This window comes from Eubalaena glacialis, chromosome 8 (assembly GCF_028564815.1).
Source record: "Eubalaena glacialis isolate mEubGla1 chromosome 8, mEubGla1.1.hap2.+ XY, whole genome shotgun sequence".
In the NCBI taxonomy this organism is placed as follows: Eukaryota; Metazoa; Chordata; class Mammalia; order Artiodactyla; family Balaenidae; genus Eubalaena; species Eubalaena glacialis.
The window spans coordinates 50,905,661-50,930,046 of NC_083723.1; positions in this window are offsets into that span (position 1 = coordinate 50,905,661).

Genomic DNA, 24,386 nt, shown 5'->3' on the forward strand with positions numbered 1-24,386 from the left:
CCCAGCAATCCCACTACTGGGCATATACCCTGAGAAAACCATAATTCAGAAAGAGTCATGTACCAAAATATTCATTGCAGCTCTGTTTACAATAGCCAGGACATGGAAGCAACCTAGGTGTCCATCATCGGATGAATGGATAAAGAAGATGTGGCACATATATACAATGGAATATTACTCAGCCATAAAAAGAAATGAAATGGAGGTGTTTGTAATGAGGTGGATGGAGTTAGAGTCTGTCATACAGAGTGAAGTAAGTCAGAAAGAGAAAAACAAATACAGTATGCTAACACATATATATGGAATCTAAGGGAAAAAAAAAAAAAGAGGTCATGAAGAACCTAGTGGCAAGATGGGAATAAAGACACAGACCTACTAGAGAATGGACTTGAGGATATGGGGAGGGGGAGGGGTGAGATGTGACAGGGTGAGAGAGTGTCATGGACATATATACACTACCAAATGTAAAATAGATAACTAGTGGGAAGCAGCCGCATAGCACAGGGAGATCAGCTCGGTGCTTTGTGACCACCTAGAGGGGTGGGATAGGGAGGGTGGGAGGGAGGGAGATGCAAGAGGGAAGAGATATGGCAACATATGTATATGTGTAACTGATTCACTTTGTTGTAAAGCAGAAGCTAGCACACCATTGTAAAGCAATTATACTTCAATAAAGATGTTAAAAAAAAAAAAAAAAAAAAAAAAAGTTAGGTCTCCAAGCCAAAAAGTAACTCGAAAAATATTCAGATAAGTATTCTATTTAACGCTAATTTCTGCCACAGATTTTTCTTCATTTTAAAGCATTGTTCTCTGCCTTAATACTATAAGGAAGTAATAAGCCCACAAAAAATATTTGCTATTCCTCAATTAAATTTGCACTTCTCCATTGCTGCGCTAAGAATTTAGAGCTAATGGGTCCATGTACTGATAACTGCAATCATTAGTTATGAGCTGTATTTTAACAACTTCCAAATGAAATCCACTATAGTCACAAACTGTTTTATGAGGCTATCTTAATGGCATATATTCCAACTAAAGCCTGATGCTAGAAGAGAAGCAACTCTTTAGAGAGAACAGGATAGCCAGAAATTTGCTGGAAACATTTCATTAGATCATACACCTAGATACACAAATAGAGACAATTTATATGATGCTTTTTCTTAGTGCAACACAAAACTTCTTAAAATAAACAATTTAATTTCTCTGTATAAGGGTGATACATCTTGGGGTCAGATGTTGGCCTTTATTTAGGGTTAGGCTGTTCTGCCATCTTGATAACACGAGGGAGATACACAGAGTTAAGGTAGGTATTTTCCTAGAGAAGACACCTTGATTTATCTCTTCTCCCTAAGGTAGATATAGTTTGCATCTCCTAACGTACTTGTTCTACTACTTTAATCATGAGAGTAAATGAGGAGTCTGAGAAAAGTCTGACCTCGTGTTCATATAAAGTATTTTAAAAACCACCTCTCTAACTCATTTTATATTTCTTTTCAAAAGGGTGATTCACAGAAGGTCCAATTCAGCACGTGTTCATTTTATACATCAGGAAATCCACCTTCCTCGCCCCACTCTTCTAAGTGACACCTACTGCTACCAGGATGACTACATTAAGTAGCCAATAACTATGCCTAAATGCCACCTAGCAGAAAAATGTTAAATATTATTAGATTAAAACTTCAGAAATGAGCCTATGGGAAAGTAAAGGTGTTACGTGCCCCCCCCCAAATTTTTACAGTGAGTCCTAACCCACAGTACCTCAGAATATGAGCTTATTTGGAGACAGAATCTCTACAGAAATAATCAAATTAAAATGAGGTCATTAGGGTGGGCCCAAATCCAATATGACAGATGTCCTAACAAAAAGGAGAAATCTGAGCAGAGAGAGAGGCAAAGAGAGAAGACAGATGTGAAGAGACATATGGAGAACATGACCATCTACAAGCCACGGAGAGAGGCCTGGAATAGATCCTTCCCAAGAAGGAACCAATCTTGCCAATATCTTGATTTAGGACTTCCAGCCTCCACAACTGTGAGACAACCAATATCTGTTCTTTAAGCCAGCCAGTTTGTGGTACTTTGTTATGGCAGCCCTAGAAAACTAATACAAAAAGATATCCCCAAGCTAGAGAGGAGGGACAGTCATATGACATTAAAAAGTGTCTCAAGTTCAAGAGGATAGAAAAACAAAGGTGTGTTTCATCTTCATTCTTAAAAAATAAAAAATAAAACCAGAGTCAGTAATCGTAGAACAAAATCTTGCTATTGGAAAGAACCTTAAGTATAGTCCATTCAGCATTATTGTTGGCAAGTAACCATCTGCACATCCCCGTTCAGCTCCTGCCACTTTGCTCTTCTCCCCTTAACAGCAAAGCTCCTCAAAAGAACTGCCTCTTCTCACCGCGTCTGCCTCCTTTCTTCTCACCCTCTCCTGAACCCACTCCCCGTCAAGCTGGATGACTGACTGATTGCCTCTACCACTCAACCAAAACTGCTCTTTCAAGATCACTGACGACCTCCACTTCGCAAAATCCAAGCATCAATTCGCAACATTCCTCTCACTAGAGACAACAACGGTGTTTGATTCAGTCCATCCCTCTCCCCTCTTTCAGCACTTTCTTCATTTGGCCCCCGGGACACCATTCTCCTCCACCAGCTCTCTGAACCCTCCGGATGTGCCCCAGCACTTGGTCACTGACCTCTTCTTTCTCTACCTAAAGTCACTTCCTAGGAGATCTTAGGAAAGCCTATCACCTCTTTCAAATACATAAAAATATATTTTGTACACAAAATATACACCGAATCCAATCGCTTCCCATGACTCCACCCCATCACCTGAATCTAAACTGCTATAATGCCTCGTGAGATTGTTGTGATAATCTAACTGATCTGTTCTCACCCATGTCTCCAGCATCTATTTTCCACATAGCAGCCAAGGTGATCTTTTTACAAATAAAGCATATCACTTCTTGTAATACCCGTGGAGGATTTTGAGCACAGAATAAAAAGCAAAGTCTTTAACAGGCCCTAAAAGATGCCATGTCATCTGCCATACCCCATCCAGATGTGTCCTGTGCGTCTGCATCTCCTGTCTTGTCCCCCTCATTCATTCCACTCTAGCCACAAGGGGTCACTCTCCTTTGAAAAATGGCAAGAGTACACTCGTCTCACAGCCTTTGCCCTTGCTACTCCACGTGCCTGGAAGCCCTTTCTGCAGATGTCCACATGGCTTGATCCCGCTCTCCATCCAGGTGCCACTCAAATGCCATAGCATCAAAATCCCTTTCCTGACCTCTTAGATACCTCCTCTGTCCCCTCACCTCCCTTATTTTTCTTCTTAGATTTATCACCACCCATCATATATTTGTGTAATGTCTATTTTCTACCATTTTATAAACTCCATAAGAGCAGAAACTCTGTTTTTTTGTTCACTGATGAAGTTAAACAAAAGAGAAGCTGGATAAATATTTGTTCAAAGAGCAAACGAACATCACATAGCCAGCCAAAGAGTAGGTATTAAATAAATGGCACTTTGAAAAATAACCATTAGACAAGTGATTCTTAACCACAGCTGTACACTGGAATCTGTTTCCTGGACCCTGTCCTCAGAGATTCTTAAATTAGAAACAAATTATCAGTCTGTGATTCTAATGTGCAGCCAGGTTGAGAACCACTACATTAGATTATAAGCTTCTTGAAGGATTTTTTTTCACCTTTGGTACCTCTGGCACAGTGGTTGGCAAAGTGATTAATAATGTTAATTAAATGAATGAATCCATGAGAAATAGTCATTTATAGTGTTTGCTTGTTTACTTCTATGGATGAAGATCTAAGTAGTTTACAAAGTCCTTTCCATTGCTACACATCTTTAAAGGTTACCATTCTTCCTTAATCTGAAGAAAGATGTTCCTCACTATAACCTCTACTCACTAGCCCCAGGTCTGCTGTTTGAAATACACTTGAAGTCCATTCTCTGAAAGTAGCTGGTCACATACTTTAAAACAATCATAATGAGCCCTTTCATTGGGCTGCTTCTTTAGTCAGGACAAATGAAAGCAAATGTAGGCAGGGTAACACTCCAGATTCATTCTGCTGGGCAGTGTGTATCTCAGCCACAAATAAGGACATTTACTCCAGGTTGTGAATGATAATTAAAGGTTAGCTGTCCTGGAAAGAGGAAATGGCTTTTCAGACATGGCCATGAGCAAAGCAACCAAGGATGGAAGTGCATGATAACCTCTGGAAACTGAGATTTGTGGTTAGATCGCAGAATAAGAAAGAGGCTGAAACAGGAAGGGAGTAAAAGGCAGAAAGAGAAAGCTAGAAAGGTTGCCTAAGGCCACATGACAAACAGCCTTGTATACCATATTAAAATGACTTATTTTATGACTAGCTGGATCCACCTGGAGTTTAGAGATGGGAAGAGGAGCAATGAAATCAAGTCAACCACTATCAACCAATCAAAAATGAAAGCAAGAAGAAAAACTAGTTTCCATTAGAGAGGAAGATAATGAATTTGGTTTGGGATGTATTTAATTTGAAGTAGTCCAGGATATCCTACTAGAAGCATCTTTGAAGGAGCTGTCAACATGCTTTTGGAACTTGATGGAGAATCAAGCACTGGAGGTTGCATTTAAGAGTCATTTAAACAAAGGTTGTAGGTAAGACAAGCAGTTGAATGAAAAATATTAACAATGGTTCTCCATAGTGGGATTGCAGGTGATTTTTCATCTTTGTTGCTTGTTCAAACTACTCAAATTGTTTATAAGTATGTATTGCTTCTATTTAAAGAAAAGTAAGAATTAATAGAGTAAAATATGGATAAGATCATTCAGGGAGGACATGGACACATGCAAAGAGAAGAAGATAAAAAGCAAAAACCTGGGAAAACCAGCATTTAGAAAGAAGTAACAGAAGAGTAGCTAGCTAAAGGAATAAGGATATAAGACTGAGTGATACAAGATTTCAGTATCTCAGAAAACAACAGAGGAGCAGCCTGAAAACAGATCCAAATGCTGCAGAGAAATAGAGTAGGATGAGGATTAAAGAAACCACTGGTAATTAGGAGATGATTACATAACAAGAAATTTAGGGAAATGACTGAGACAAAAGCCAGACTACAGTGAGCTGAAGAGAGAGTAGGAAATTACAGAAATAAAGGTAAAGAGTCTGGTTTTGAAGGGAAGGTCAGAAACAAGTCATAACTGAAAAAAAAGGTCGGGTTAAGGACTAGCCTACCTTTATCGGTGTCCACCTTGGAGACTGCAGAACTCACTACTAGGAAGTCAAGTGAGTTACATTCATTCTCTCTGTCCTACCAAAGTCATCATCTACTGCTACAGCAGAAATAACCCTAAATGGAACAGGTCAGCCAGTGTCACAATCATAGTTCATATCAGTACCTTCTGTCTTTCTGGAGAAAAAAAAAAAAAAAGATCAGAATATGCAGGGCCACTATTATTCAAGAGTTCTTACCTTATTCTAAATGCAAACATGTTAGTCAACCAAATTCCCCATCACCTCCCACAAAAAAAGACAAAAGAAAAGAAACAACTAAACCTAGCTATCTTGCTGTATTTATGCTTAGAGAAATATAATTTCAAGGCTTGTTGTCAAGTCTGTTGACCTGGTCAGAAGCTCGGCGGGTGTCCCTTCTCGAATGAATGAATGAATGAATGAATGAATAAATAAATAAATAAATAAATAAAATCTAACTAATAATGAGTATATTTAGTTGTCCTTCCAAATGAATACAAAGACTGTTCTCATTATCCACAGAGTCTGCAAACGCTCATCACCATAAATGAAAAAAAAAGTCCTCGTTTTAGCCTCTGAATGAGCGGTGGGAGGTCCACCTTTCTCACCTGCACTCTGAGAGACATGTGTTCATTAACTGATAATGAAATGATCCACAGGCAGACAGGCAGGCACGTGGAAGCAGTTCCAACAACAAGTTTATCTAACTGACTGACTAAATGATTAGCTCTTGCAAAAAATCAAGATTTGTCTGAAATAGCACTAAACACTGAGTAAAACAGAAAACTCAATTAAGTCCCAGAATATCTCAGAACGCCGGAAGTCCCCTAGTGCTTACACTTACATTTTAGGCTGCTGCTGTTGCACTTTATAAACAACCTATTTGGAGTACTCACTAATGAGTTCTTGATATTCATAGATTACATTATCATACTGGAGCTTCAGAATATCAAGTCCTGTGATTACAACTGTCATGTTAAAAATAGATGGGCGTATGTGGTAGAGCCATACGATGGAATGTTACTCAGCGATAAAAAGGAACAAGCTATTGATACAGACCACGGTGTGAATCTCAAAATCATTATGCTAAGTGAAAAAAGCCAGGCCAAAAAAAAAAACCAAAACAAAAACAGTGCATGGTTATATGATTCCCTTTATAAAAAATTCTAGAAAATGTAAGAGAATATGTAGTGACAGAAAGCATATCAGTGGCTGCCTGGGGGCAGGGTAGACGAAGGGCTGCATTACAAAAGGGAAGCAAGAAGCCTTTGGGGGTACTGGAAATGGCTATCTTGATTATAGTGATGGTTTCATGAATGTATACATATGTCAAAACTGACCAAATGGTATACTTCAAATATATGTCGTTTAGTGTACTTCAATTAGTCTCCAATAAAGTTTAAAAACAGATAGAGGCAATTGTTCAATCTTCCCATAAAATATCTGAGTAACACTTTAAAGCAGTATCATTTACATATGAACAATGAATAGACTAATAACAAATGATTATTTTTAAATGCATAAATATGTCTAAATACTTAGAACAATGTCTGGCTCATATAATTGTGATTTAAGTCTTTAAAGAAAGAGGAATAAGAAAAGGAAAACAGAACCAAGATGGCGGAGTAGAAGGAGGTGCTCTCACTCCCTCTTGAGAGAACACCGAGTCACAACTAACTGCTGAACCGTCATCGAAGGAAGACACTGGAACTTACCAAAAAAGATGCCCCACATCCAAAGACGAAGGAGAAGCCACAATGAGACGATAGGAGGGGTGCAATCACAATAAAATCAAATCCCATAACTGCTGGGTGGGTGACTCACAAACTGGAGAACACTAATACCACAGAAGTCCACCCACTGGAGAGAACGTTCTGAGCCCCACGTCAGGCTTCCAAACTTGGGGGTCTGGCAATGGGAAGAGGAATTCCAAGAGAATCAGACTTTGAAGGCTAGCAGGGTTTGATTTCAGGACTCTGACAGGACTGGAGGAAACAGAGACTCCACTCTTGGAGGGCACACACAAAGTAGTGTGCACATCGGGACCCAGAGCAGGGAGCAGTGACCCCAGGGGAGACTGAAACAGGCCTGCCTGCTAGTGTTGGAGGGTCTCCTGCAGAGGTGGGGGTGGCTGTGTCTCACTGTGAGGACAGGGACACTGGCGGTGGAAGTTCTGGGAAGTGCTCCTTGGCGTGAGCCCTCCCAGAGTCCGCCATTAGCCCCACCAAAGAGCCGGGGTAGGCTCCAGTGTTGGGTTGCCTCAGGCCAAACAATCAACAGGGAGGGAACCCAGCCCCACCCATCAGCAGTCAAGCGGATTAAGGTTTTACTGAGCTGTGCCCACCAGAGCAACAGTCAGCTCTACCCACCACCAGTCCCACCCATCAGGAAACTTGCACAAGCCTCTTAGGTAGCCCATCCACCAGGGGGCAGACAGCAGAAGCAAGAAGAACTACAGTCCTGCAGCCAATGGAACAAAAACCACATTCACAGAGAGACAGTTGAAATGAAAAGGCAGAGGGCTATGTACCAGATGAAGGAACAAGATAAAACCCCAGAAAAACAACTAAATGAAGTGGAGATAGGCAACCTTCCAGAAAAAGAATTCAGAATAATGATAGTGAAGATGATCCAGGACCTCGGAAAAAGAATGGAGGCAAAGATCAAGAAGATGCAAGAAATGTTTAACAAAGACTTAGAAGAATTAAAGAACAAACAAACAGAGATGAACAATACAATAACTGAAATGAGAAATACACTAGAAGGAATCAATAGCAGAACAACTGAGGTAGAAGAATGGACAAGTGACCTGGAAGACAGAATGGTGGAATTCACTGCTGCGGAACAGAATAAAGAAAAAAGAATGAAAGGAAATGAAGACAGCCTAAGAGACCTCTGGGACAACATTAAATGCAACAACATTCGCATTATAGGGGTCCCAGGAGGAGAAGAGAGAGAGAAAGGACCCGAGAAAATATCTGAAGAGATTATAGTCGAAAACTTCCCTAACATGGGAAAGGAAATAGCCACCCAAGTCCAGGAAGCACAGAGAGTCCCATACAGGATGAACCCAAGGAGAAACACGCCGAGACACATAATAATCAAACTGGCAAAAATTAAAGACACAGAAAAATTATTGAAAACAGCAAGGGAAAAATGACAAATAACATACAAGGGAACTCCCATAAGGTTAACACCTGATTTCTCAGCAGAAACTCTACAAGCCAGAAGGGAGTGGCATGATATAGTTAAAGTGATGAAAGGGAAGAACCTACAACCAAGATTACTCTACCCGGCAAGGATCTCACTCAGATTCAATGGAGAAATCAAAAGCTTTACAGACAAGCAAAAGCTAAGAGAATTCAGCACCACCAAACCAGCTCTACAACAAATGTTAAAGGAACTTCTCTAAGTGAGAAACACAAGAGAAGAAAAGGACCTACAAAAACAAACCAAAAACAATCAAGAAAATGGTCATAGGAACATACATATTGATATTTACCTTAAATGTAAATGGATTAAATGCTCCAACCAAAAGACACAGGCTTGCTGAATGGATACAAAAACAAGACCCATATGTATGCTGTCTACAAGAGACCCACTTCAGACCTAGGGACACATACAGACTGAAAGTGAGGGGATGGAAAAAGATATTCAATGCAAATGGAAATCAAAAGAAAGCTGGAGTAGCAATACTCATATCAGATCAAATAGACTTTAAAATAAAGAATGTTACAAGAGACAAGGAAGGACATTACATTATGATCAAGGGATCAATCCAAGAAGAAGATATAACAATTGTAAACATATATGCACCCAACATAGGAGCACCTCAGTACATAACTGCTAACAGCTCTAAAAGAGGAAATCGACAGTAACACAATAATAGTGGGGGACTTTAACACCTCACTTACACCAATGGACAGATCATTCAAAATGAAAATAAATAAGGAAATAGAAGTTTTAAATGACACAACAGAGCAGATAGATTTAATTGATATTTATAGGACATTCCATCCAAAAACAGCAGATTACCCTTTCTTCTCAAGTGCGCATGGAACATTCTCCAGGATAGATCACAACTTAGGTCACAAATCAAGCCTCAGTAAATTTAAGAAAACTGAAATTATATCAAGCATCTTTTCTGACCACAATGCTATGAGATTAGAAATGAATTACAGGGAAAAAAACGTAAAAAACACAAACACATGGAGGCTAAACAATACATTACCAAATAACCAAGAGATCACTGAAGAAATCAAAGAGGAAATCAAAAAAAACCTAGAGACAAATGACAATGAAAACACGATGATCCAAAACCTATGGGATGCAGCAAAAGCAGTTCTAAGAGGGAAGTTTATAGCTATAGAAGCCTACCTCAAGAAACAAGAAAAATCTCAAATAAACAATCTAACCTTACACCTAAAGCAACTAGAGAAAGAAGGACAAACAAAACCCAAAGTTAGCAGAAGGAAAGATATCAGAAAATCAGAGCAGAAATAAATGAAATAGAAACAAAGAAAACAATAGCAAAGATCAATAAAACTAAAAGCTGGTTCTTTGAGAAGATAAACAAAACTGATAAACCATTAGCCAGACTCATCAAGAAAAAGAGGGAGAGGACATAAATCAATAAAATTAGAAATGGAAAAGGAGAAGTTACAACAGACACTGCAGAAACACAAAGCATCCTAAGAGACTACTACAAGCAACTCTATGCCAATAAAATGGACAACCTGGAAGAAATGGACAAATTCTTAGAAAGGTATAACCTTCCAAGACTGAACCAGGAAGAAATAGAAAATATGAACAGACCAATCACAAGTAATGAAATTGAAACTGTGATTAAAAATCTTCCAACAAACGAAAGTCCAGGACCAGATGGCTTCACAGTGAATTCTATCAAACATTTAGAGAAGAGCTAACACCCATCCTTCTCAAACTCTTCCAAAAAATTGCAGAGGAAGGAACACTCCCAAACTCATTCTACCAGGCCACCATCACCCTGACACCAAAACCAGACAAAGATACTACAAAAAAAGAAAATTACAGACCAATATCACTGACGAATATAGATACAAAAATCCTCAACAAAATACTAGCAAACAGAATCCAACAACACATTAAAAGGATCATATACCATGATCAAACGGGATTTATCCCAGGGATGCAAGGATTCTTCAATACACGCAAATCAATCAATGTGATACATCATATTAACAAACTGAAGAAGAAAAACCATATGATCCTCTCAATAGATGCAGAAAAAGCTTTTGACAAAATTCAACACCCATTTATGACAGAAAAAACTCTCCAGAAAGTGGGCATAGAAGGAACCTACCTCAACATAATATAGGCCATATACGACAAACCCACAGCAAACATCATTCTCAATGGTGAAAAATGAAAGCACTGCCTCTAAGATCAGGAACAAGACAAGGATGTCCACTCTCACCACTATTATTCAACATAGTTTTCAAAGTCCTAGCCACGGCAATCAGAGAAGAAAAAGAAATAAAAGGAATACAAATTGGAAAAGAAGAAGTAAACCTGTTACTGTTTGCAGATGACAGGATACTATACATAGAGAATCCTAAAGATGCCACCAGAAGACTACTAGAGCTAATCAATGAATTTGGTAAAGTAGCAGGATACAAAATTAATGCACAGAAATCTCTTGCATTCCTATACACTAATGATGAAAAATCTGAAAGAGAAATTAAGGAAACACTCCCATTTACCACGGCAACAAAAAGAATAAAATACCTAGGAATAAACCTAACTAGGGAGACAAAAGACCTGTATGGAGAAAACTATAAGACACTGATGAAAGAAATTAAAGATGATACCAACAGATGGAGAGATATACCATATTCTTGGATTGGAAGAATCAATATTGTGAAAATAACTATACTACCCAAAGCAATCTACAGATTCAATGCAATCCCTATCAAATTACCAAAGGCATTTTTTACAGAACTAGAACAAAAAATCTTAAAATTTGTATGGAGACACAGAAGACCCCGAAGAGCCAAAGCAGTCTTGAGGGAAAAAAGCAGAGCTGGAGCAATCAGACTCCCTGACTTCAGACTATACTACAAAGCAACAGTAATCAAGACAATATGGTACTGGCACAAAAACAGAAATATAGATCAATGGAACAAAATAGAAAGCCCAGAGATAAACCCACGCACCTATGGTCAACTAATCTATGACAAAGGAGGCAAGGATATACAATGGAGAAAAGACAGTCTCTTCAATAAGTGGTGCTGGGATAACTGGACAGCTACATGTAAAAGAATGAAATTAGAACACTCCCTAACACCATACACAAAAATAAACTCAAAATGGATTAAAGACCTAAATTAAGACTGGACACTATAAAACTCTTAGAGGAAAACATAGGAAGAACACTCTTCGACATAAATCACAGCAAGATCTTTTTTGACCCACCTCCTAGAGTAATGGAAATGAAAACCAAAATAAACAAATGGGACCTAGTGAAACTTAAAAACTTTTGCACAGCAAAGGAAACTATAAACAGGACGAAAAGACAACCCTCAGAATGGGAGAAAATATTTGCAAATGAGTCAACAGACAAAGGATTAATCTCCAAAATATATAAACAGCTCATGTAGCTCAATATTTAAAAAAAAACAAACAACCCAATCCAAAAATGGGCAGAAGACCTAAATAGACATTTCTCCAAAGAAGACATACAGATGGCCAAGACGCACATGAAAAGCCGCTCAACATCACTAATTATTAGAGAAATGCAAATCAAAACTACAATGAGGTATCACCTCACACCAGTTAGAATGGGCATCATCCGAAAATCTACAAACAACAAATGCTGGAGAGGGTGTGGAGAAAATGGAACCCTCTTGCACTGTTGGTGGGAATGTAAATTGATACAGCCACTATGGAGAACAGTATGGAGGTTCCTTAAAAAACTAAAAATAGAATTACCATATGATCCAGCAATCCCACTACTGGGCATATACCCAGAGAAAACCTTAATTCAAAAAGATGCATGCACCCCAATGTTCATTGCAGCACTATTTACAATAGCCAGGTCATGGAAGCAACCTAAATGCCCATCAACAGATGAATGGATAAAGATGTGGTACATATATACAATGGAATATTACTCAGCCATAAAAAGGAATGAAATTGGGTCCTTTGTTGAGATGTGGATGGATCTAGAGACTGTCATACAGAGTGAAGTAAGTCAGAAAGAGAAAAACAAATATCGTCTATTAATGCATATATGTGGAACCTAGAAAAATAGTACAGATGAACCGGTTTGCAGGGCAGAAGTTGAGACACAGATGCAGAGAACAAACGTATGGACACCAAGGGGGAGAAGCGCCGGTTTGGGGGGGTGGTGGTGGTGGTGTAATGAACTGGGCGATTGGGATTGACATATATACACTGATGTGTATAAAATGGATGACTAATAAGAATCTGCTGGATAAAAAAATAAAGAAAATAAAATTCAAAAAAAAAAAGGAAAGGAAAACATTAAAACAGTTGTGGTAAAATGACAGAACTACAGTCCATCAATTTTTATTCTCAATTGTCTTTGGTATATACTGCTCTTACAACAGAGTTTGGCCTTTTATTTGTGAAGTTTTACAGGTCTCCGGTTTAAGATGTCATCAGACTAACACCCCTCGCCCTCAATTTCATCTCCAGGACCATACGGATAAAGATAGAGGCTGAACATGCCCTAGGTCCAGTGCCTGTCATGTGCTGCTTACTGTGGAAAAACTACAGACAGCTCTGTTACTTTAAAATTCTAAAAACATTCTCCTAATCAAGAATCTAGTACAGACAGAACGAGATCCCCTCAGTTGATCAGCACAGCATGGGAAGAAAACATGCCTGACAGCAGAAGTTGGTCTAGGGATGCTGCACAGATGCCTCATCCCAGAGGCGAGAGGACTAATGGCCACACACACAGCTGTGTGTGGGTTAAACTCAGTGGAACAGGGAGCACCCCTGGTGAAGACAGGTGCAACACTAACATTTGCCCTGGAGGAGATGGTGGATTTCTGAAACACAGGAAAAGGGGATTAATACCTTGAGAAAAAGGAACAGTCTGAAAATGACTGACTAAAGGAGAAAAAAATTATAAATAGCTGCTTGGCACACTTTAATAAGATTCAGTACATAGCCTCTTGGAAGCAGCTGTAGAGAGCCATAAGCACAGGTACCAGTTCTGTGTAGGCAGAGTGGAAGGCAGTGGGGTTCTGTGGGGTTCAATGAGGTCTCCGGAGACAAATACATCCCAGCCTCATGGCTCACGAGCTTTGTCATCCTTTGCAAGTTATTAATTGCCTTTCACCTTCAGTTTCCTCATCTCTAAAAGCAGAGGCATGGATTGCTGTGAGGATTACCGGTTTTTTTGTTTTGTTTTTTTTTTAATTAGTCTTGCAAGATGATTCTTTTCTTTTTTTAATTTATTTATTTTATTTATTTCTTTTTGGCTGTGTTGGGTCTTCGTTGCTGCACGCGGGCTTTCTCTAGTGGTGGCGAGCGGGGGCTACTCTTTGTTGCGTTGCGCGGGCATCTCACTGCAGTGGCTTCTCTTTCTGCGGAGCACTGGCTCTAGGTATGCAGGCTTCAGTAGTTGTGGCACGCGGGCTCAGTAGTTGTGGCATGCAGGCTCTAGAGAGCAGGCTCAGTAGCTGTGGCGCACGGGCTCAGTTGCTCCACGGCATGTAGGATCTTCCCAGACCAGGGCTCGAACCCGCGTCCCCCGCATTGGCAGGCAGATTCTTAACCACTGCGCCACCAGGGAAGCCCAGGATTACTGTTAATATAAAGTGTTTTACACATTTAATTGCTCAATAAATGGCACTTGTTATCAAGAAAATCGAAGATAATTAACTGACAAAATACTAGAATTAACAAGGCTGCTTTGTAAGAGACTACGTATGCAGTTAATTTTCAAAACACAATGGCTTTTCAACACAGGGAAAAATCAAAAGGTAAAATGGTAGGGGAAACTGCCACAGAAAACAGTAACAAAATAATAGGTATACAAAGACTGTGCTGGTGAAAAACACAGAATGCTTCAAACACTGAAGCAGATTCTACCTTCAAATATGAAAATAATACTGTAAAGATGACATTTTTTCCCAAATAAATGAAGAGACTTAACAGAATCCAAGAGAAAATTCCAGGGAGAATTTTTTTTTAGTTTTTCAAAATTATTCTAAAGTTGAACTGGAAGACTAAATGGAGTGAGAACAGCTGAGAAATCCTGGAAAGAAAAGCAAAAGTATTGTATAAAATCATATTATAAAACTCTGTGAGCAGTCTTGGCACAAAAAAATCAATAGATATAAAGTAGCCCAAAAGATATCAAATAAATGTTTGTGTGTTTATATAATATGCCATATGTTATACATAAAATAGATTATAAAGAATATATGTGTGTGTGCATATATATGTATATATATATACACACACGAACACCCGCACATACAATAGATGGTATAGAAAACAAATCAGTGGAGAAAGGATGGATTAGGGATTGTTTGAATACTATTTGTGAAAACTGGCTATTCAGAAAATAAAGTCCAAAGTCTACCTGACAACAAGCACTGAATAAAATTCTACATGAATTAAAATGTGGGAATAAGTTCACAGCATATTGTTAAATGCAAAAAAAAAAAAAGATTATCAAACTGTATGTACAGAATAGTCCCATTTTGTCAACATACATGTAAATTCATAATGAAATACATGCTAAGATATCTGATATATGTGATAGAGGCAGTAGAGCCAGATGGTTAAGAGTGTGGACACTGCGGGGGTTAGCCGGGGCTCACAGTAATTTAACCATGCGGGAAGTATTAGGACTGAGCTCATCAGAGTCTGGAGGATTGGGTACGTGAGTTAATACATGAAATGCCTTTAAACTGTACCTGGCTATTGCTCTTTTTATATGTTATTCCTATTACAAATACTAAGATATTAAGAGTGGTGTGCTTATTCGGTGGAATTAAGGCTGGTTTTATTACTTCACTTTTCTAAAATGCACATATGGGCTGGTGCCGCAGTGGTTAAGAACCCGCCTGCCAATGCAGGGGACACAGGTTCGAGCCCTGGTCCGGGAAGATCCCACATGCTACGGAGCAACTAAGCCCCTGAGCCACAACTACTGAGCCTGCACTCTAGAGCCCACGAGCCACAACTACTGAGCCCATGCGCCACAACTACTGAAGCCCGTGTGCCTAGAGCCCATGCTCCGCAACAAGAGAAGCCATCACAATGAGAAGCCCGCGCACCGCAACGAAGAGAAGCCCCCGCTCTCCGGAACTAGAGAAAGCCCGCACACGGCAATGAAGACCCAACGCAGCCAAAAATAAATAAATAAAATAAATAAATTTATTTTAAAAAATAAATAAATAAAATGCACATATACTGCTTTTCATTTTAAAAAGGTCAAATGTGAAAAGTGAAACCATAGAAAAAATGTTAGAGCAAGTGATGTTAGCATTTATCTGCTCTTTAGCTAGCGAAGCACTTGCTAGGGTACCAAGCTCAGACCTACTTAAGCATCTACTGATTATCTTGGCTCAAGTTATCTCCTAGTATGCTTTATTGATATGCCCAAGAATTATCATAGAGCAGTCTGTGCTAAACTTACATTTCAAATGGCCCATTCCTCCCGTTCTCAATTTTAGAATGTTAAACATCAAAGGGCATTGCTTTATGTTTACAATGTAGCTATCTTCGAATACAGTGCTAAGGATGACAGATTAAGAAAGAATGTGTCCTAAGATTAAATCACCAAGGAGAAAGATTTATCTTCTCACCTGTTACAGTAGGAATGTGTATACATTCATTGAACTGCCCCTTAAATCTACCACAGTAATATAGGCACAGTGCAGTAAACCAGAACTCAGGACAGCAGTGACCCAGGACAGCAGTCTGTCCCAACAAAACAGGAACCTTGCAACTTTCAGAGTTCAAAGCAGCAGCACGTGGCTCTACAGACATAAAACATCTTCTTGGATGAACTAAATTCTGCTTTCTTCTATCTATTACCCACTAATCCTAATCTTGTCCTCTAAATGAGCATTATATCAATGCCCCTTAAGCATGACTGCACTTACTGTTATTTGAAGCTCACTATTACGGTCCCCTTAAGTCTTCTTCAAGCTAAACAGCCTCAGTTCCTTTGATCAGTCCTCAAGTATTTGGAGATACTCTCCAAATAGTTCATCTTCCTAATTCACACCTTAAACCAACATCTCCCTATTTCAATGTCCCTCTTCAAATATTGCACCTAAGTTGTATTACTGACCTGTTAAATGTCCACTTTCTATGAGCCAAGCACTCCTCTCATATTAATAGAACCTAGGAACCCTCCCACAAGCCCATCATTGCTTTTAGCAGCCACATGACATCTGTGGCTTCAAAATTACTTTTAAGCAAGAATTCCTCACCTTATGCTTGAACATCTAAATTTCAGAACCAAAAAGGACAGTCTACATTTTGAACAATTCTGTTTGCCCATTATTCTAGCCTTTTGCAATCATTTGAATCCCAGTTCTGCTTTCCAACTCATTAGGCATCTTTCCCAGCTTTCGGACTTTACGAAATTTGGTTAAGCCTTCTCAAAACCAAACTACTGATTCAATAGTAAAAGCAGAACAGTAACAGGACAGAGATTAGATACTAAGACCAAAGGTATTACATTGGAAAACTTCCTTCAGCTTAGCATCAAGTCCTTAAATTAATAACCTCAGGGTACATTTGTTCAAATATCCAAGACTCTGCCTAGTTATACCATCATTCAGCACATACTTCTGCATCTTGTCCACAAGGATATGATAGTTCTAACGCCTAACCGAACATCAAGAATCACGTGTCTGTATCACACTGCAGATTTACTGGTCACCTATCCCTTCGACCCTCAGCCAGTTTCTGTGCTATCATCCTCTCCTGGTCGTGCCTTTTCAGTCTCATTCTCAATCACTTCTTGCTCTGCTTGCCTCTTAAACGCTGGTGTTTCCCTGAGCCCTCTCCTCAACACATGGCACTCACAGCCTAGGTGACCCCATCAACACCACTGGCTTCAACTACCTCTTATGTGCCCCTGGCTCCCAAGTCACCTCTTGGTTACACTTCCGAACATCCAACTGTCTCTGGGAGAGCACTTTAAACTCAGGATGCCAATAATGAATTCATCCTCTTTCTTCCAGCAGCCTCATTCACCTCCTAAATTTTCAGTCTCAATGAAAGGCAGAGCGTCTACCAAGTAGCCCAAGGCAAAAACCGTAGAAGTCAGAAGTCGGGTAGACTGAAATTTATCACTCAGCTGTCAAATCCATCACCTAACCTACCCCCCATTCTGTCATTTGCTTAGCTCTGACATTTCTTTCTTCCCCAAGAGAGAGGCAACATCCCCTAACTGATCTTCCTGTCACCAGTATTACTCCCCTTTTATATCCCTCCACTCGCAAACAGAATAATCTATCTAATCTGATGTCAGTGGTTCCCCAAAGCTTTTCTCACAAAACCCTCAGTCTCTACCTTCCTCATAATCTAGTCATCTCTTGCCATTGTCACCCAAGTGTCTTCACTCTAGCCCGTGAAATGGTCATATGATTTAATTCCTCTGTGCAGTCATACAATCAGTTTTCTTTGACCGAGACAGGCTGGCCTCTGTGCATCCTGTAAAGCACTTCTAGAAATCTTTCCAAACTCAGCTCAGACAGCACCTTCTCTGAGACCAGGGCTTCTTAGTGTGATGCAGTCCCTCCTCTCTGTGCTTCTATAAAACTCTGTCCATAACTCCACCACAGCACTTAACCCATCTCTACTATAATCATAGACTTCCGTATTATTAGTTTACCTATGAGAGAAATACATGACCTGAACTCATTAAATGCCACAGGAACAAATTAACATATGAATGGCCACTGAAAAAGAAGTAACAGAATGAAGTAGGGCTGTCTTGAAATTTCAAAAGCACACTCTTAGAACAAAGACTCAACCCAAGCCCGAGAATTCTTGATCACTTTGCAGTTGCTTCAGGATTTTTCTTAGCCAATCACATGAAAGACTTCATATATTATATATATTATATGTAAGTGAAAACACCTAAACAGAAATTCCACAGAAAGTGAAATACAAAAAGCTAAGTCACATAAAAAATACTGACCCTCAGCAGTGATTAAAGAAATGTAAATTATACCAGTGAGCTAGCATTTTCCACCATCAAATTAATATAAATAAATAACAGTTTTTCACAGACATAGAAAACAAACTTATGGTTACCAAATGGGAAAGGGGGGAAGGATAAATTAGGAGTTTGGGATTAACATATGCATACTACTATATAAAAAATAGATAACCAACGAGGACCTACTGTATAGCACAGGGAACTATACTCAATATTTTGTAATAATCTATAAGGGAAGAGAATCTGAAAAAAATATTTTTTCATATTTTTTCATACACAAAAATAAAATACATACATATATACATATACAAAAAAACATACATACATAACAAAACTGTTAATCAACTATATACTTCAATTAAAAAATAAGTAAATAAATACATTTTTAAAATAAATAAATAACACTTTTCACTGTTGGCCAGGGTATAGCTCATATTTTTCAACCTAAGATTTCTGCTTCAATTTTATCTTCAATAATCAAGAAATTCAGACAACATTCTGTGTTGTTGCTTATGATGACCTTTTTATACTACAAAGAATTAAAAACAATCTAAGTGCCCAAAATTAAATTTACTCATTCATTCAACACAGTGCCAGGCACTGTTTGAGATGGTAGGGATACAGTAGCTTATTTAAAAAAAGAAACAGGAAGGGAAGAAGGGAGGGGGGAAGGGAGGATGGAAAGAAGGAAGGAAGGAAAGGAAGGAGGGAGGGAGGGAGGGAGGGAGGGAGGGAGGGATTGCCTTGTCTTTATGGATCTTTGCTGAGAGTGGGCTCATAAAAACAAACAATCAATACATAATTTAAATGTATATTATGATGGATGCTGAAAACTACTACGGAGAAAAACAAAAGCATGAAATGGGGATAGACAGGAAGAGGCTGCAATTTCAAGTAGGTGGCCATCTTATGAAAAGATGACAACTGAGTAGAAACCTTAAGGACATGAGGGAGAAAGGCAAGCAGACACCTGAGAAGAGCGCTGCAGGCAGAGGAAAGAACCAGAGCAGAAACCCTGAGAAAGAGCTTCCATAACACGTTCTGGAAAGAGCAAGGAGACCGAGGAGGCTGAAGCAGAGTGAAGAATGGGGGGAGTAGTAAGATGACATTAGAGGCTTAAAGGAGGCCAGATCATGTTGGGCCTGCAAGCCACCATCAGAGCTTCGGTTCTGAACGAGGCCTTAGAAGAGCTCTGAGCAAAAGATAACAGCTTTTGACTTATGTTTAACGTGACCTCTTGACTGCTCTGCTGAGCTCTAACTGGAGATCAAGATGGAAAGTTATAGCCATAATCCAGGCAAGATACTATGGTGCTGTGGCCCAGAAGGTACAGGCCAAGGGGTGAGAAGTTCTGACTCTGGCTATTTTGAAGGCAGAGACAAGAGAGTTTGCTACTAGACTGGATATAAGACATGGGAGAAAAAGAAGTCAGGGAGAGTCCAGAGTTTGAGACCTGAGTTACTGGAAGGCAGGACTTGGCATTCAAGGAAATGGGGAAGACCACACTGGAGTCGGCTTGGGGCAGTGGCAGGACCTTGGTTTTGGATGTGACAGGTTTGAGGTACTTATCCAGGCGGAGTCGTCGAGGCTGTGCTTGTCAGGAAGCCACGGGATGGTCCACGCAGGAGATGTAAATTTGAGAGTGGTCCATATGCAGGTGGTATTTAAAACCAAGAGACTGGATGACATCACCAAAAGTGTGAGAAGTCAGGGTGACAGAAAAGATAGGACAGTTAAGGATTGAGGCGGGGAATCCTCTATGTAAAGAAGTCAGGGAGATGAGGCGGAACCAGCAAAGACAGAAGGATCACAGTGGAGCAAGAGAAAAACCAGGAGAGCATGGTGTGCTTGAAGCCAAGTAAACGTTTCAGCAGTGACGGAACAGTCAGCTGGGTCCAGTGTTCTAATAAGTCAGGGAAAGGTGAGGAATGACAGCTGGACTTAGCAAAGAGGGGGTCACTGCTGACTTAAAAGAGCATTTTCAGTGAAAGGCTGAAGTGAATGGCTCATAAGTAAACAATGGCAGATATTCAAATGATGCTATATTTTGCAATATATCGTGTATTAAAATATTTTATAAATATTACCAAAATACTTATAAAGAAACATTAACGTCATTGGGAGATGCTTACAATAAGAGGAAAAGATACAACTTCTCCACAAAATATGCACTCACTCATGGTTTTTAAAAAGGAAAAAATATATAGGTAGGAAATGTGCTGAAACATTAAATGCAAGATATCCTTTAGTGGAAGAATTAGAACTGACATTTCTTTTTTTATACCTTTGCTCCTCTAAACTCTTCACAATGCACAACTTCCATCGTTAGAAAAAATACGCCTATAAAATGCTTTTGCCAGTAAATAAATTTTCCTACCCACATCCCAGTCCTTTCACACCTCAATCCATCCCCTTAGAAATAGTGTTCTTAGCTTACACAAGAATAATAATATACGGCAGTGCATTAAAATTTACAAAGCATCTTCAAATACATTAGCTTGCCCCTCACAGCAACTCTAATGGGGGTAAGGCAGAAGTCACCATCTCCATCTGCAGACGCAGAAAGACTCAAAGAGGTTCATTTGCTCAAGGCCACACAGGGCTCAGATTGGAATAAGTTCTTCAGTTACCTTCAAGACTACTTCTCCTGTAACAAGGAGATGCTTTGCAGTTGGAGCAAAACGTAAACAACAGTCCTCCCCCATAAGTAACAAACACTGGAAAACATTTACCAAGAAGGTTAGCCATACCCGCTTAATATTACCATGTTTTCTATTCGAATGTCTATCTCAGAGAGAGGTACTTAATCATTTCCACGTTCGCTTCTTTTCTCAGGCTGTAAGCTCCTAGAGAGGGGTGACCATATCCTCTGCATCCTGTGTTATCACCAGCATCTTGCCTCGTACCTGGTATATAGAAGATAGTTGAGTAGCGCTTGCTGATGTGCTTCATGGTGGGGGGAGGAGCTCAAGCTCCATTTGATGGGATTATTTTAGGAGTTTCTAACATGCCCTGCAGAAGGAGGAAGTCAGCAAGGGTTACAGTTGAAGGAATTTTAGCAATAAAACAGGTCCCTGGGTTCCAGACAACTAAACTGTATCCCTCACTCCCTCACTTTATACCTAGGGCAGTGGTCTCCAACTTCAGCACGCCTTGTAATCCCCTGGAGAGCTGGCTGTGACAGATTGCTGGGCCTCAATCCCAGAGTTTCTGATTCAGGAGCGTGCGTACGGGGCCTAAGAACTTGCATTTCTAACAAGTGCCTGGGGAATGTTGACAGTCCTGGTCTTAGGATCACACTTTGAGAACCACTGACTAAGGGAAAAGAACCTCATCAAAGTGAAGTTTTGAATAAGTTAAATAGTATCCTGAACTCCAGAGCCATAAATTGACTTGAGAATAAACTTCAATATATTCTGATCACTGGGCTTTTGTTTCAGAGTCTTAAATCTGGTACAATTAAGAGAAAGTGTCATATATGGGGATATATGTATATGTATAGCTGATTCACTTTGTTATAAAGCAGAAACTAACACACCATTGTAAGGCAATTATACTCCAATAAAGATGTTAAAAAATAAAAAATAAAAGAGAAGTTGTCAATCAGGATTAAATGCATTATAAAGATCTATTCCTTTCTATAGCTGAAAAAAGTGGAAGCCACTCACTCTATGATATTTTCAAGGCAGTGATTCGTGCTCCCAGAGAAGAGGACCCATACCTTACTCATTATTAAACCCCCAAAATGGGGGCTTCCCTGGTGGCGCAGTGGTTGAGAATCTGCCTGCCAATGCAGGGGACAAGGGTTCGAGCCCTGATCTGGGAAGATCCCACATGCCGCGGAGCAGCTGGGCCCGTGAGCCACAACTACTGAGCCTGCGCGTCTGGAGCCTGTGCTCCGCAACGAGAGGCCGCGATAGTGAGAGGCCCGCGCATCGCGATGAAGAGTGGGCCCCCCTTGCCGCAACTAGAGAAAGCCCTCGCACAGAAACGAAGACCCAACACAGCCATAAATAAATAAATAAATATTTTAAAAAAAACAAAAACAAAAAACCAAAATGCCTTAAACAAAAAGACAGTTAATCACCGCTTGCTGAATAGGATGAAATTCCTACCCTAATGAGTCTATTATGTGTTGGGTGGGGTGAGGGCCAGGTGTTCAGAGCCTCTGGTAAGGCATATGGCACCTCTGAGTGACTTAGAAAATGGCACCCCCTCTGGGCATATGACTCCGAAAAAGGTCCTCCTTCCTCTGGATGGATGCAGACCTCCTTCCTGTGGATGGATGCAGACCTGTGCCAAGGCAGCTGGCTGGGCACCGGGAGCACTGGCTGGATTCCAGCTCTGACGTGACCCCACAGGTGGGTACCACTCACCCAGCCGTACAGGGCGGGCCTGCATGTGCAAAGCCTTTGCAGGACAGTGTATGGATGCCCAAGAGCAAACAATGGGCCGGGACTGGGTTCCAGGGAAGAGAAGAGAACATCTGGCTGTAGTACTCCAGGAAAGGTTAGAGGAGCTTAGAGGAACTGACCTAGGCCAAAAGGCTTCCTCTGGATGAGGCATTCTAAAACCACCACACACAACCTCCTCCTCATGCTTTGGGTCTTAGTTTCAACATCTTTTCCTTGGGAATCCCTCCCACCCCAACCAGACTAAAAAGGCTACAGACGCCGACTGCACACAGCTCCCATCACAGAACTTATGACAGATGGAATTACCTGATAGGTGGTGTTGTTTTGAGTCTGCCCACATGAGATTATACAGCTCAGTATGGGGAAGGACCGTACATTTTATTCAACATTTTACTGCTAGTACCTGGTACATGAGTACATAATAAATATGTGTTTAATGTTGAAATATTACCTATAACTTCAATTAAGAAAGGCAAAAAGGGACAAGAATTAGCCACGGTTTCTTCAGGGGGAAGGAAAAGGCCAGCAAAATTTAACTGGTGTTTTCTGACAAGCAAGAATTATTCTAAGATTCAAGGCACTGCTGAGGCATACGCTCTAATAGGAATACGTGCCACTCTATACTATGCTCTGCTATTTCCATCCCCTGCGCTAAAATATGACACTTCACAGATCTGTCAACTCTTGGTTTTATATTGTAAATATTGATGGTGTGAATACTTGCTCACATTTGCCTAAAACATGAGAAATGGTTCTGAGCATAAGAGCTTGAAATGGAAAATTCACCTTCACAAGCATAACAGGCAAGATTAATTATGTTAACGGCTTGAAAACAGAGGCCAAGTCCTAACTTCTTCAGCAACAGTGTGGCTTTAGAATCTCTAACCCCTTAACCCACAGCCTATGACCTTCAGAGACTTCCTGCAGAAAGGCTAAAGGTTATTTCTCAGCTATGCCCATCAAAGTCTAAAACAGAAGATATGACCATTTACAAGTCTACTGACTTATGTGGACACGGAAGACCCAAATTCTTACCAAATCTCGGAAGGCTATAATAATAAAATCTACTCTATCACTACTGCCTCACCCCCCAGTTAATACCTCCTCAACCACTCCACAGGAACCACTGGGGCGTTAAGCACCAGGGAGCTAACTGTCAAACTCAATCTTCTCTTTTCAGGTCTCATCTTATTTGAATTTTTTTGGACCACTGACACCACAACCAACCCCTTTCTTCATCAAAGGCGTTTCTCCCTTTCCCCATAACTACACTGTTGCATTTCCCTGAAACTTGCCATTCCTTACATGTCACCTCTGTGGGCTGCTTGGTTCCTGCCCCATTTAATGTTGGTAAAACCCAAGTTCTATCTTTCATCCTTTGTTCTCACTCCCTGGATGATCCTATCCAATCCAGCAGCGTCAACCTTGTCTTTCATTCAAGTGATTCCTGTATCTCCACACCGGCCCAGACCGTGGCCCTGAGCCAACTGGACCTGCTACCTAACTGC